Source organism: Nyctereutes procyonoides, unplaced genomic scaffold, assembly GCF_905146905.1.
Source record: "Nyctereutes procyonoides isolate TBG_1078 unplaced genomic scaffold, NYPRO_anot_genome, whole genome shotgun sequence".
NCBI lineage: Eukaryota > Metazoa > Chordata > Mammalia > Carnivora > Canidae > Nyctereutes > Nyctereutes procyonoides.
In genome coordinates, this window is record NW_026575029.1 from 4610813 (window position 1) to 4627582 (window position 16770).

A 16770-nucleotide genomic window follows, 5' to 3' on the forward strand; every position below is an offset into this window, starting at 1 on the left:
TCCAAAATCAGCCCAGAACTGACACAGATATTAGAATTAGCAAATACTTGAACATGATCATTCTGTCTCTATTGTATATGTTCAAATTTTAAATAGATATATGGAAGATATAAATATACCCAAATACTTAGAAATGAAAACTACAATATTACAGATGAAAAATATACAGGTTGGGATCAATAGCATATTAGACATTGTAAAAGAAAAGATTAGAACTTGAAGACATAACAATAATGAAACACACTAATGAAAGGAAATAATAATAAAAAACAATAAACAGAGTATAAGTGAACCGTGGAAGTTTCAAATGGCCTAATATACATGTAATTGGGAGAGAAAGCTGGACAGAAAAAATTTTGAAGAAATAATAAGCAAAATTTTTTTCAAGTTTAATAAAACCTGTAAACTCATAGTTTCAAAACACCCAACAAACCCAATTCAAGAAATATGATGAAAATCACATCAAAGCACATCATGTCCAGACAGCTCAAAACTACTGATAAAGAGATAATCTTAAAAACAGGTGGAGGGATCCCTGGGTGGCGCAGTGGTTTGGCGCCTGCCTTTGGCCCAGGGCGCGATCCTGGAGACCCGGGATCGAGTCCCACGTCGGGCTCCCGGTGCCTGGAGCCTGCTTCTTCCTCTGCCTATGTCTCTGCCTCTCTCTCTCTCTCTCTGTGTGTGTGTGACTATCATAAATAAATAAAAATTAAAAAAAAAACAGATGGAGGGGTGGAGTAGAAAAGACACATTTTACTTACAGTAGAACAAAGATAAGGATGACAGTAGATTTCTTGCCAGGAATAATGCAGGTGATAAGACAGTGGAGCAACATTTAAAAAATATTTTAAAAAATTTAAAAGACTGCTTAGAATTCTATACCTGGCAAAACTAACTTTGAAAGCTGAAAGGGTGATAAAGATTTTTTTTCAGATATACAAAAGCTGAAGGGATGCAACCAGTAGACTCACACTACAAGAAATAGTAAGGGTAGTCCTACAAAGAGAAGGAAAATGGTAACAGATGGAAAGGTGGATCTAAGCAAAGAAAGGAAGAGCATCAGAGATGGAAACTACATGGATAAAAATATAAGATTTTTTAAAGTATTTAAATCTTATTAAAAGGTAATTGTTTAAACAAAAGTAATAACTGTAATATAGGACTACAACATATGTAAAACTGAACCATGTGATATCAATAGCAAAAAGATTAGGAGGGGAAAAACGGAGGTATGTCATTTTTAGATTCTTATATGTACATACAATGATATAATTTCACTAGAAGACAGACTGTGTTTAGTTGTCTAAAGCAACCACAAAAATAACAAAACAAAGTTATAGCTAATAAAGTAACAAAGCAGATCAAATGAAATCATAAAAAATACTCAATTAAACCAAGAGAAGGTAGAAGAAGGAGAGAGAGAGAAAACTGATGGGATAAATTGAAAACAAATAGAAAAATGTTAAATATGACCCTAACCACATCAGTAATCACATTAAATGTTGATGATCTAAATTTAATGTAGAGATTTTGAATGGATAAAGTAGAATTTGCTTTTGGGCATGCATATTTTGACCCAATTATATGTTACCTACAAGAATCACACTTCAGAGGCACCCGGGTGGAGCAGTGGATTAAGCAACTGACTCTAGGTTTCAGCTCAGGTGGCAATCTCAGGGTCATAAGATTGGGCCCCACATTGGGCTCTGCACTCAGTGTGGAGTCTGCTTGAGATTCTCTCTCCCTCTCCCTCCGCACCTCCCATTCATGCTTTCTCCCTCTCTCTCGCTCTCTCATAAGAAAGAATAACACTTCAAATGCAGATACAAATAGGTTAACAATAAAATAATGAAAAAATATTTACCATGTTAATACTAATCAGAAGACAGAATAGCTTAAATATTAAAAAAAAAGAATGGCTATATTAATATCAAATAAAGTAGATTTCAGAGACCATGGATAAAAATGTCATTCTATAATGGTTTAGCAATATAAAGACATTCATCAAGGCCTGAAAAGCTCTAAGTTTATAAGTAATTTAAACACTATCAATCAAAATAACCTCCTTTACAATCAGAATAGTTTGCCTGCATATGACACAATATACATTCTTCTAAAATGTACATGGAACATACGCCAAAATGGACAATATCCTGGCCCATAAAATAACTCCAAATAAATTCGAAAGGATTCAATTCATACAATGTGTGTTCTCTAACAACCATAAAATTAAAGCAGAAATCAATGACAGAAAGATCACTGAAAAATCCTCAGATGTTTATAATCTAAATAACAAATGGTCAAAGAATAAATCACAAGGAAAATGAGAAAGTATTTTTAAAAATGAAAATAAAAAGGCATCATATAAAATGCACAGCATGACACTAGAATAGCACATAGGAAGAAGTTTCTTGAATTGAATGACTGTATTAGAAAGAAAGGTCTTAAGTTATCAACCTCACTTTCCACTTTAAGTAACCAGAAAAAGAAGAGCAAGTTAAATCCAAAGTTGAATTAAAAAAAATTTTGGGACAAATCAATACAATAAAAAAACAACAACAGAGGAAGTCATTGGAAACAATACAACTGATATATTTTTAGCTAGAAGGATCAAGAAGAAAAAAGACACAAATTAATCAACATCAGGAACAGGGTAGTGGCATCACTACATTTTCTACTGATATTACAAGAATGATAAGGAATATCATGGACAACTTTATGCCAGTAAATCCAACACGTAAGATGAAATACACAGTTTTTTTGAGAGACACAACAAATTACAAAAGCCCAATCAGGAAGAGATATGCTAATTGCTCTATTTGTACTAAAGAATTTAGCATGTGATTAAAATAATTTTACGAAAAAACTTCAGGTCCAGATGACTTCATCAGTGAATTGTAGCAGACATTTAAGAAGGAAATAATACTAATCTACACAAATGCTTTCAGGATGCTGGAAAAGTAAAATTACTTTTCAGCCAGCATTATTACTCTGATGCTGACACCAAAGATATTCTAGAAAAAAAAATACAGAATAAGATTATTAAGATTTTTTAAACTATGATAATTTTAATAGAAATAGAAAAAAGTATTTGACAAAATCCCACATTCATTCATGATAAAAAAACTCTCAGCAAACTAGTCATAAAGGGGCCTTTACAAAATATCTATATTGGGACGCCTGGGTGGCTCAGCAGTTGAGCATCTGCCTTCTGCTCAGGGTGTGATCCTGGAATGCCTGGATGGAGTCCTGCATGGGCTGGGCTCCGTGTGTGGAGCCTGCTTCTCCCTCTGCCTGTGTCTCTGTCTCTGTCTCTCTCTCTCTCTCTCTCTCTCTCTGTGTCTCTCGTGAATAAATAAATAAAATCTTTTTAGAAGACACCAAAAAACCCAAAAATATCTATATTAACATCATACTTAATAGTGAAAGACTAAATGCTTTTCCTCTAAGATCAAGAACAAGACAAGGATGTTTGCTTTCATCAATTTTTATTCAGCCTTGTGCTAAAAGTTATAGAAACAAAACTGTCTTTATTTGCAGGTGATACACTTACCTATCTGGTCTTCATTTTAACTAATCCAACTTGCCTTTGTAGTGCAAAGGCAGCCATATACAAAATATCACCAATGAGTATTTATGTGCTCCAGAAAAACCATACCTAAAAATCAAGCCACTTTTGGCCCCATGGGTCATTGTTTCTTAACCCTTGGTCTATGTAGAAAATCCCTTGGGACTCTACAAAAATTTTCTAATACTAATGAGGTTAGGTTACAGGACACAAGACCAATACACCAAAAAAATTTGGTTTTATATAATAACAATGGACAATCAGGGTAATTGCATATATTATTATTCAATTATACATCTAAAATATGTATTGTACCCTACTAAAAATCGTGCATTATTAAGCAGTACATATGACGTAGATACAATTTACTGTTTCAATCATAGCTCAAAAAACATTTTTAGTTAAAAAAATAGCAAAAATAATGTAACATAAATCCTCCCATCACTCCGCTTCAGTAATTTTCAGCATTCTTCTGTTCTCTTTCAAAGGCTTTTGCTGTCTAGGGGAACAGAGAAATGGGCTGTATCTAGAAGGGATTATGGGATAAGGAGAGGATTTTTGTTTTTTATTATGGTGGGATGTGCTACAGCATGTCTTGATGCAGATGAGAAGAGAGGACACACGGAGGCATAAGGAAGTGGAACCAAGCCCTGGTGGGCAGGAAGGGCTGGGCTTGTGTCCTGTGCATAAGGGAGGCATGGGCCTCGGAGAAGCACACAGCTCCTCTGTGACAAACAAAGACGGATAGAACTTGCTTATTGTGCCACAGTGGCTCTTTGTTGGTGATAATGATAATATCAACAATTACAACAATGAGAACAGTTGGGAGGCCTTTGTATTCATTAATAAAATGAGTCACACACAAACTCAGCAGTACTTGAATTTCTTTGATGAAGTTTTCAACCAGCATACTGATGAGTGCCTTATAGGTACAGATTTCTAGAGGTCTCCAAGTGAGAAAGAATAATTCCCGCAACCCCAATGTTCCCTTGAAGCAATGTTCACTTAGTCTAAATAGGAGTAATCCATTGATAGGGGTGACGGAAAGTCTTCTGCCCGGGTATTCAGAGTAAAGTTATATTGCCACTCAAGGTTTGCAGTGTTAGTAGTATTTTTCATGAACAAAAACCTCTGTCCCCCACCCCCTGTTCCCTTGTCAATCCCATCACCATCAGTTTCATCACTTACTCACGCAGGAAAAAAATAGCTGTAGTTTCCATTTATTAAGTGGTAGCAGGTGCTGCTACCTCACCCCGTCTTCACAATAGCCCTGTGTAGTAGATAGTATTTGCTCCTGTTAGTCATTGTGGAAAATGAGGCTTATAGGGCTTAGGTCAGGGTCTCAAGTCACATTTCAGAAGTATCAGGGCCAGAATTAAAATCCAAGTCCACGTGACTCCAAAGTCTCTGCTCTGGATGAGAATTATATGTCATGCCACCTGCCTTTCTGAATGAAAAAGTTTCACTGGCGTAGATATATATGCATCTTTCCCTCCAATTCTAATTTATTGTAAGGACCACATTTTGACATAATAGAGGAACTCAGAAGGATAAAAATAATTCACCGTTCCAACATCCTGTTGTAGCAACTGTTTCATTTTCCTCCATTTCCTTTTGATCTTTATCCATATGTACATGTTTTACATAGTTGTAGATAGAATTTTGTATTCTGCTGATATGGTTAATATGATACCAGGCGTTTTCCTTGTTGCTATTTTGTCCTTAATGGATGCATAATACTCCGTTTTGCTAAACTGCCATGATTTAGTTAACCATTCCCCACAATGGACAAAGTTGTGTCCAGTTTTTTAGTTGTATAAATTATACTGCAGCAGACAATTTGGTTCCCATTCCACCCCCCATCATTCCTAATTTTTTTTAAAGAATAAATTCCCAGGAGTGAGATTATAAAACAACAATTTGAACATATTTATGGCTTTGATACTTTAAAAGAGAATCAAATTAGGAAAGTTTGTACCTTGATGATAGAAAACAGATATCCTAAACAGATTAACTACATGAATTATTGTTTAGGGGGACCAAATTGACAAGTGGGGAATGATTGCTCACGGGTACAGTGTTACTTTTTGGGGTGATGAAATGTTCTGGAATTAGATGGTGGTGATGGTTGCACAGCTTTGTGACTATACTACAAACACTGAATTGTAAATATACTTGAAAAAGGTGAATTGCATGTTATGTGAATTATATATCAATAAAGTCGTTATAAAAATTAAAAACAGGGCGCCTGGGTGGCTCAGTTGGTTAAGTGTCTATCTTCTGCTCAGGTCATGATCTCGGGGTCCTGATATCGAGTCTCATGTTGGGCTCCATGCTCAGTGGGGAGTCTGCTTCTTTCTCTCCCTCTCCCCCTCCCCACCCCACTTGTGCTCTTGCTTTCTCTCAAATAAAAAAAAAAATCTTAAAAAAAAATAAAGTGCCAAGAGAAAAAATATTAAAAAATAATTTAAAAAAAGTGTCTGATATTCCAAGTAAGGGTTTCAACGGTTGCTATCACTATTTCATGTTTGTTTTTATATTTGGAAGCAGTGCATCTCAAGACTATCAGACTCCTGGGTTGACTGATGGCATCACCACTTAGCTGCCATGTGACCCCTGGCCAGTGCTGTATGAGTTGGGTCTTCCAGAAGACCATGCCGAGATGGAGTTTGGGGTACAGGGTATTTATTGAAGATCAGCACTTACCAAAGCAGGGCAGAAGCAGGGCTGGGTGGAAGGGGTAGGAGTGACATGCAGGTCTGACAGCCTCAGTGAACTCTGCAGGAAGCTCTGGACTGTCAGTGTCCTCCACCGAGCTGAAATGGCCAGGCCTGTACACACCGATCTTGTATGGAACCTGATGCACGTCACCAGGAACGGCAGGATCTCAGGCCAGGCATGCTCTGCATCTCTGACCAGCCCTAAGTGAACACACAGCAGGAGGCTACCCAGGTAAGCCACAGGACCAGGCATCTGGGAGGCCTATATCCATCCACAATTCATGGCTCTGACCTCTTGCCTCAATTTCCTTACCTGTAAAATTGAGACAATAATGGTACTTACCTCTTAGGATTGTTAGAGAATTAAATGAGAAAATACACATGAAACACTTAGAACAGAGCTTGTCATATGTTAACTGTTCAGAAAATTCTAGATGTCACTATTTTATTATTACTCTACTGAATAATAAAGTCAGTTTTGCCCAAACTAGCTGAAGAATTGTGATGCAGCATATATACTGAGAAGGCTCTGAAGACTTCTTTTGTTAAAAATTTATTTATTTGAGAGAGAGTGTGTGTGCATGAGCAGAGGGGAGGGGCAGAGAGAGAGAGAGAGAGGGAGAAGCAGACTCCCCACTGAGCAGGGAACCAGACAACCAGGGGCTTGATCCTAGGACCCTGGAATGAAGGTAGATTCTTAACCAACTGAGCCACCCAGATGCTTCTGAAGACTTCTTCTTCTTCTTCTTCTTTTTTTTTTTTTAATATAGACTCCACTTTTTAGAGCATTTTCACGTTGACAGCAAAATGGAGCAGAAGGTACAGCATTCTCATAGACCTCTGCCCCTCCCCGCTAGGCGGCTTCCCCCACTGTTCTCAAGACTTTTAAGAAAAGGAACATTATCTTTCTGTGGTGGCTTGTTCATAGTTTGAGTCCAGAATGAGCAGGGCCTGCAAGGAATGAGCGGAATGAGGTTGTGAAAGCTTCCCTCCCCCAAATCTGTCTACTCCTGATTGACGTTTCTATCCCATTCGATCATTCTTTGTCATTAATACCTCCATTTTGTGAGCACTGGAAGATGCTTAGTAGATCCTTCCTGCTATGGCAACCAGCTGGGAGCAGAACCTCTTGTCAAAGAAATGACTTATGATAAATAGATTAGGGTTATCGTTGTAGAATGGTCAGAGCTCCCCAGTGCAGGAACCTCAGGGCAGCGGACCCAGTTGTTGGCCACAGCAGATCCTGTGCACTTGGGAGGAGAGCAGGATGAGCCCACGGGTACCCTGCTTGCAGGGTTGCAAGAGAGGATCGGCAGAGAGGCAGATGCTCAGGAAGGGAGGTGGAAAGTAAAAATGAGCCTTTGCTTAGTCACAACTTGACCCTGGGTATGGTTCTCTTAGAGAGGAAAGACAGCCTAGACTTTTTACTTTCTGATTTTTGGGCCAATTTCAGTTTTATCCACATAGGATGGGAGAAATTTTCCAAGTGTTAAAATAGCTTTGCTTTTTCCTCTTCTTCTTCATCACAGTGAAATGGACTTTTTTGGGGGGAGGAATACATTCTGTGAATTTTAACACAGAGAAATTTAGGTAACCACCATCGCAAGCAGGATACTGATTGTACTATCCCACAAACTTTCCTTTGCTATATCTTTGTAGTCACATTAGTCTCTGGCAGCTACTGATCGGTGCTCTATTACTATCATTTGAGACAGTTCTGCCTTTATTTTTTTCTTTGAAGATTTTATTTATTTATTCATGATAGACACACACAGCAGAGAGAGAAGCAGAGACACAGGCAGAGGGAGAAGCAGGCTCCATGCAGGGAGCCACCCAGGGAGTCGGTCTTGGGACTCCTGCATCATGCCCTGGACCGAAGGCAGGCAGTAAACCGCTGAGCCACCCAGGGATCCCCAATTCTGCCTTTTAATAATCTAGTGTGTTATCCTCATGGAGTTTGCGAAGATTGTGGGCTTTTGATTAAGAGAGAAACACTACCTCCTCCATCTTATTCATCTTTGTATCTCCAGTGCTTTCTGATTTGGGGGGGTTAACTTAATGAGGCATGGAAAGAAAAGGTAACATACTTACAGTCTCCTCTCCTGCCCATTGAGGATAAGCCTATCTTCTCCATCTTGGTAACTGAGTCCCACCTGACAATTAGAGTAAAATTAAGAGGAGGGGAGAGTCCAGACTAAATGATATAATAAACATAAAATACTCAGAACAGTGCTTGACTTATGAGAAATGTCCCCTCCAAAATGCTAGCTGTTATTCTATTCCTCTACTAACAGTCCATGTTGCGAAGACTACACAAAAAACTGATGCAGCGTGTAAACTGAGAAAGCTCTGAAGACTTAAAAATAGACTTTATTTTAAGATTTTATTTATTTATTCATGAGAGATACAGAGAGTGAAAGAGAGGCAGAGACACAGGCAGAGGGAGAAGCAAACTCCACACTGGGAGCCCGACGTGGGACTCGATCCCAGGTCTCCAGGATCAGGCCCTGGGCTGAAGGCAGCGCTAAACCACTGAGCCACCCGGGCTGCCCTAGACTTTATTTTTTAGAGCTGTTTCAGGTTTGTAGCCAAATTGATTTATAGTGGAGAGGGCAGAAAGTTACTTGGGGAAAGAATGGATTTGGCAGAGGAAATGGGAGAGGCAAAAAGGAAAAATAAAAGCCAGCGCAGGCTGTGTTTGAGCAGAGAGGTTTGTTTGGTTTTCTTTTGGGGTGGGGAGAGGCTGAAACATCGGCAAAGATGGGAGGTAGTTGCATGCTTTGATCAGTAGGGCTTTGGGCAGACTCATGCTAGATGAGAAGCATATTACAGACATTCTATTGTGTGTTATGGATGAAATCTTCTATGGCCTTTTCAAAAGATGATATAAAGATTTGAGTTGTTTTAAATTATTTGTGGATAGAATTTATCTTCTATTATTGAGGCAGGCCATGAAGCAACACAACAGTCTTTATTATTATGTTATAATAATTATGTTATAATTATTGTGATATATATTATATTTTTAAAAATGTGATATATAGACACAGGCTTAATATATGTATACATGCACCGTTCAAGTTGCCTTATCAACACTAACTCATCTAACCCTCATCACAACCCAAAGAGATAGATATTATTATTATTCCATTTTACAGAGGAGGAAACGCAGATTTAGAAAGATTGAGTAACACACTTAGAGCTGTTAAGTGGATTTGAATATAGGCCTTTTTAAAAAATATTTACTTTAGACAGAGTGAGTGAGTGGGGGGAGGAGCAGAGAGAGAAGGAGACAAGCAGACTCTCTGCTGAGCAGGGAGATGGGATGCAGGGCTTTATCCCAGGGCCCTGAGTTCAAGACCTGAGCCGAAATAAAGAATTGGACACTTAACCGACTGAGCCATCCAGGCGCCCCTTGAATACAGGCTTTTTATTTTTTATTTATTTTTTATTTTTTTTTATTTATTTATGAGAGAGAGAGAGAGAGAGAGAGGTGCAGAGACATAGGCAGAGGGAGAAGCAGGCTCCATGCACCGGGAGCCCGATGTGGGACTCGATCCTGGGTCTCCAGGATCGCGCCCTGGGCCAAAGGCAGGCGCCAAACCGCTGCGCCACCCAGGGATCCCGAATACAGGCTTTTTAAAGGCAGAAGCTATTCTTCTAACCATGATACTATATTGCTGCTGCTCTGAGCCTCAAGTTTCTCATCTGTAAGATAGAAAATCATTCCTGACTCATAAAAGCATTCTGAGGATTAAATGAAATCATTATAAGCTACCTAAAGGGATTTATTTTTATTCTTTGATCCCAATTATCTGCTACCCTGCCTTGCACATAGGAGAGATTCTCTGCTATTTTATGACTAAGCATATTCCATGCTGACTCTAGGTTTTATGCAAGACAATTTTGAGTTCATAATCACTGTGCTTGCACTGGAGATACAAATATGAACAAAACAATCCTTGCCCTCAGGAGCTCATAATCCTGTGGGTTAAAAGCATACAAAGGCATCATCTCCATCGACACAGAACACAAGTGCAGATGTGCGGTCTGCCTGAAAGCTGTTTGAAAGGATGATTTGGAGTTGAGAGGACAGGTGAGAAGAAAAGGAGAGGCACAGGAAAGCAAGACACATTTGGAGAGTGGAAAACCACTGGTATTTGGTGTTTGTTACTGAGGCATAAAATGCTGGGCAAGAAGTGGCAAGAAATGAAGTTGGAGAGATAAACACCTTGTGTTGCCACATGGAAAAACCTGAACTTCACCTTGTTAGCCACTGTTTCCAAAACATCTTTTTTTTCCCCACACTTTTCAAACTTTTTGCCTTATCCATGTTGTCTCTGTAATATTATATGTTTGAAATTAAAAGCAGCTCACTTTTTACTTAATTTTGCTGAGCATAATGTCCCTGAAATCTCAGTTTTGTTGCGCTAGTTTTCTTTTTCTAATGTACTTTACAGTAAGCACATTACAGTTAAAAATTTAGAGAACATTTATCCACGGATGACTTAAAGTCATCTCAGATACTACCAAGGGTATGTGTATTACACTTGTTCAAGTATGCAGTGGGGAGTTCTTGAGATTTTTTTTTTAGTAGAGGAATGAGATGGTTAGATTTACTTTCTTTACAAAAAGCAGAAACTTAAACTGTTTACTCAGAAGAAAGATGAACAAATAGGTACTTCTCATTATAAAATGTCTTCTTTAAGATTTAGGGTTTAGATTTCCCTCTTTATACTCTGACTCTCAGGCAAAAACTACTTCTTTTAGGAAGGTTTAAGTCGAGTATTTGTTTATTTTTATAAGCAAATACAAAATATTGTGGAAAACCATTTTATTAGTCTGTATAATTTTGTGATCATGTTGTCTCTTATTTTAAGAGTTTTCTTTTTCCCTTCATATTCTAATTCAATCTTGTTTTATCATCATGCTTCCATAGTAAAATCTACAAAGTATATTTGAAGAATCTAATTTCTAAAAAAAAAAAAAAAAATCTAATTTCTACCCTTTAAGTAGTTCCCTCAATTCACTCTATAGTGAGCCATTTTGTTTATTAATTTATTAATTTTGTGGCTTATCCTTCCATTTAAAAAATTATAAGTTGTGTGGTACCTTGCTTTTATCACACTTTTTTTCTGGGGATCACTACATGGCAATATAGAGAGATATTCTCATGCAGAGGGTAGTTTTGAGAAGAAGGGCATGGAATGCAGAAATTCATACAAGGTAAATTTTCTTATCATATATACTATAAATCAATAACAGAAAAATATCTAGAAAAACTTCAAATATTTGAATATTAATCAACAACCGTCTAAATAACTTAAGATGAAGAATAAATCACAAAGAACATGAGGACATATAATAATTTAATCAATTAAAATTATAATATAATTATAATATAAATGGTCGATATGATCTCTATATACATATATAAAATTCCTAGGCTATAGCTAAAACAGAGCTTACAGGGAAATCTATGGCATTAAAAGCTTATATTGGAAAGAAAATTATCAAATTATTAACCTAAGCTTGCACCTTAAGATAAAACCTATAAAGCAAGAATAAACTAAATCCAAAGCAAGCAGAGTAAAAGAAATAATAAAAATAAAAGCAGAAATCAATGTACTAGAAAACAGAGGAACAAATAGAGAAAATAAATAAGACAAAAAACTGTTCCTTTGAAAAGACCAATAAAATTGATAAATCTCTAGCCAGACTGATAAAGAAGAACAACAAACATACAGATGAGCAATACTAGGAATCTTGAAAGAGGGGCATCACTACAAATCCTACAGATATGATAAGGATTTAGAAAAAGTATTGTGGTCAGCTTTATGCCAATAACTTTGATATGTATAACGAACACATTTATAAAAAAAACATATTAAAGTTCACTCAAGAAGAAACAGATAGCCTGAACAGCCTTCTATCAAAGAAATTGGATTTTTAGTTAAAACCTTTCCACAATAAAATTCCACACCAGGCAATTTCAGTGATGAATTTTACCAAATATTTAAGAAATGAATAGTATCAAGTCTACACAAATTCTTCCAGAAAATGGGCCAACATTGCACTCATGTCAAAATAAGAAAAAGACATATATAAAAAAAAAAACCCTAGAAACTAATATTTTTCATCAACACAGATGCAAAGATCCTTAACAAAATACTGGGAAATATAATTCAGCAATATGTAAAAGGAACAATATATCATGACTAAGTAGGGTTTATCCAAGGAATGCGAGGCTTTTTTAAAAAGTTCATTTATTTATTTTTTAGTAATCGGTACACCCAACATGGGGCTCAAACCCATAACCTCCAAGATCAAGAGTCATGCTCTTCTGATAGAGCTAGCCAGGTACCCCTGCAAGGCTCTTTAGATGGTTGAAAAATCAATCCATATAAATCAATGTGCCAAGAGATGGTAAAAGATAAGCCATATGATCATATGAATAGATGCAGAAAAAACATTTGACAACATTTAGCATCAATTCATAATAAAATTAAAAATAGGAGCTCTGCTGCTGCCGCTGCCACTGCTACCGCCACCACCACCTGTGCTTCAACCATGCCACCCTACACCATCATCTACTTCCCTGTTCAAGGGTGCTGCGAGGCCGAGCACATGCTGCTGGCTGACCAGGGCCAGAGCTGGAAGGAGAAGGTGGTGACCATGGAAACCTGGATGAAGGGCTCACTCAAGGCCTCCTGTCTGTATGAGCAGCTCCCCAAGTTCCAGGATGGAGACCTCACACTGTACCAGTCCAATGCCATCCTGCAACACCTGGGCGCCTCCCTTGGGCTCTACGGGAAGGACCAGCAGGAGTCGGCCTTGTAGTGAACAATGGTGTGGAGGACCTCCGCTGCAAATATGCCCTCCTCATCTACACTAACTACGAGGCAGGAAAGGAGGAGTATGTGAAGGCACTACCAGGTTACCTGAAGCCTTTTGAAACACTGTTGAGCCAGAATGAGGGGGGCCAGGCCTTCATCATAGACAACCAGATCTCCTTCGCGGACTACAACCTGCTGGACTTGCTGCTGATTCACCAGGTCCTGGCCCCCAGCTGCCTGGACTCCTTCCCCCTGCTCTCGGCCTATGTGGCGCGCCTCAGCGCCAGACTTAAGCTCAAGGCATTCCAGGAATCCCCCAAGCACGTGAACCGCTCCATCAATGGCAACGGGAAGCAGTGAGAGCTTGTGGAACCCTGGGCGGGAAGCTGGGGGGCTGCCTGACTTCCTTTCTCCCTGACCAATAAAATTTTCAAGTGAGAAAAAATAAATAAAATTAAAAATATTCTCAAGAAACAAGGAATAGATTATAACTTCTTTCATCTGATACGGGGCACCTAAAGGTAACATTATCCTTAAGGGTCAAAGTCTCAGTGATTTACTCCCCCAAGTGAAGACAAACAATGATGTCAGTTCTCATTACTTCTGCTCAATATTTTTAGAGTGGGCTAAGTAAAGAAAATGATAGTAAGTGCATACCAGTTTGAAAGGGAGAAGACATAATGTCTTTGTTCACATGTTATAGGATCATTTGCATAGAAAATCCCAAATAATCTACAAAAACTTCTAGAATAAGTAAGTTTATCAGGGTCACAGACTGCAAGGTTATAAACAACTGGATATTTAAATAGAAAAATCATTTCCCATACTTTTAAATAAATGAAATACTCGGGAATAAATCTAACAAAAAAGTAAGACATACACAGAACACTACAAAATGTTGTTGAGATTAAAGAAGGCTTAAATAATGTTAGTGGGTTAGAAAACTCAGTATTGCTAAGATGCCAATTCTGTCCAAATTGATCAATAGATCCAACACAATCCCAATAAAAATCCCAGCAAGCTTTTTGTCAAAATCAATAAGCTGATTTTATATCAGATGCAAAATACCTAGAGTAGCCACAATGATTTAGTAAAGGAGGAATAGAGGACTTACACTACCTAATCGAGATGTATTATAAGTTACAGTATATAATACAATGTGGTACTGGCATAACGATAAGATATAGATCAATGGAACAGAGTAAAGAGACCTGAAATAGACCCATATATATATATATATATGGTTGATTGATTTCAATAAGAATACTAACATAATTTAGTGGGGGAAGGGTAGTCTTTGCAAAGATGGTGTTCAAACTATTGGACATCCATAGGCAAATAAATAAACCTTGCCCCTTACCTTGTATCTTATGCAAGTTAACTCAAAATAGATCAGAGATCTAAATATAAGAACTAAAACTATAAAACATCCAGAAGAAAGCGTAGGAGAAATTTTTTTTTTTGTGATCCTGGCTTAGGCAAAGATTTCCTAGTAAGAAGGAAAAAGCAAGAATCATAAAAGAAAATAAATCAATAAATTGTACTAATCAGAATTGAGAACTAATCTGAATTAAGTGTTTTTGAAAGACACTGTGAAGAAAATGAATAGTCAAGCCATAGATTTGGAGAAAATATTTGCAAACATGTATCTAATAAAGAACTTGTATATAGGAGGGGAGGGGCAAGATGGCGGAAGAGCAGGGTCCCCGAGTCACCTGTCCCCACCAAATTACCTAGATAACCTTCAAACCATCCTGAAAATTTACGAATTCGGCCTGAGATGTAAAGAGAGACCAGCTGGAATGCTACAGTGAGAAGAGTTCGCGCTTCTATCAAGGTAGGAAGACGGGGAAAGAGAAATAAAGGAACAAAAGGCCTCCGAGGGGGAGGGGCCCCGCGAGGAGCCGGGCTGAGGCCGGGGCGAGTGTCCCCAGGACAGGAGAGCCCCGTCCCGGAGGAGCAGGAGCTGCACCAACCTTCCCGGGCGGGCGGAAAGGGGCTCGCAGGGAGTTGGAGCAGGACCCAGGAGGGCGGGGATGCCCTCGGGCTCCCTGGGACACTAACAGGCACCTGCGCCCCGGGAGAGTGCGCCGAGCTCCCTAAGGGCTGCAGCGCGCACGGCGGGGCCCGGAGCAGCTCGGAGGGGCTCGGGCGGCGGCTCCGCGGAGGGGGCTGCGGGGCGGGAGCGCGAATCCCACAGCGCAGGCCCCGGAGCACAGGGCGCCGGGACACAGCCCAGGATCCGGCCTCCCCCGGGACAGGCAGAGGCCGGGAGGGCCCAGGACAGCGAGGACGCTCCTGCCCCGAGCTGAGCAGATCAGCGGCCCCGCCCCGGAGCCTCCAGGCCCTGCAGACGGAGAGCCGAGAGCCCCGAGCCCCGTAGTTCCTGCGGAGGCTGAATCCAGGCTTCCAGAGTTGCCATAGCAACTGCGGCTGTTCCTCCTGGGGCCCCACGGGGTAAACAACCCCCGCTGAGCCCTGCAGCAGGCAGGGGCAGAGCAGCTCCCCCAAGTGCTAACACCTGAAAATCAGCACAGCAGGCCCCTCCCCCAGAAGACCAGCTAGAGGGACCAGTGATACTCCCCCGTGTTCCAATACAACTTGTTTCTGGCCACTCTGCACTGAGCAAAATGACTAGAAGGAAAACCTCACCTCAAAAGAAAGAATCAGAAACAGCCCTCTCTCCCACAGAGTTACAAAATCTGGATTACACTTCAATGTCAGAAAGCCAATTCAGAAGCACCATTATACAGCTACTGGTGGCTCTAGAAAAAAGCATTAAGGCCTCACGAGACTTCATGACTGCAGAATTTAGATCCAATCAGGCAGAAATTAAAAATCAATTGAATGAGATGCAATCCAAACTAGAAGTCCTAACGACGAGGGTTAACGAGGTGGAAGAACGAGTGAGTGACATAGAAGACAAGTTAATGGCAAAGAGGGAAACTGAGGAAAAAAGAGACAATCAATTAAGGGACCATGAAGACAGATTAAGGCAAATAAATGACACTCTAAGGAAGAAAAACCTACGTTTAATTGGGGTTCCCGAGGGCGCCGAAAGGGACAGAGGGCCAGAATATGTATTTGAACAAATCCTAGCTGAAAACTTTCCCAATCTGGGAAGGGAAACAGGCATTCAGATCCAGGAAATAGAGAGATCCCCCCCTAAAATCAATAAAAACCGTTCAACACCTCGACATCTAATAGTGAAGCTTGCAAATTCCAAAGATAAAGAGAAGATCCTTAAAGCAGCAAGAGACAAGAAGTCCCTGACTTTCATGGGGAGGAATATTAGGGTAACAGCAGACCTCTCCACAGAGACCTGGCAGGCCAGAAAGGGCTGGCAGGATATATTCAGGGTCCTAAATGAGAAGAACATGTAACCAAGAATACTTTATCCAGCAAGGCTCTCATTCAAAATGGAAGGAGAGATAAAGAGCTTCCAAGACAGGCAGGAACTGAAAGAATATGTGACCTCCAAACCAGCTCTGCAAGAAATTTTAAGGGGGACTCTTAAAACTCCCCTTTAAGAAGAAGTTCAAGTAACTCTGAACGTGAATGGGCTTAATGACCCCATCAAAAGGCGCAGAGTTTCAGACTGGATAAAAAAACAGGACCCATCTATTTGCTGTCTACAAGAGACTCA

At 39.5% G+C, this 16770-nt stretch overlaps 1 long non-coding RNA gene and 1 pseudogene across 1 annotated transcript in view; both read left to right on the forward strand.

The window, feature by feature from the left end:
- LOC129503579 (uncharacterized) overlaps positions 1-16770 on the forward strand; it is a 46805-nt gene that overhangs the window by 13855 nt on the left and 16180 nt on the right. The window lies entirely within an intron of this gene.
- Positions 12615-13509, forward strand: LOC129503578 (glutathione S-transferase P-like; annotated as a pseudogene).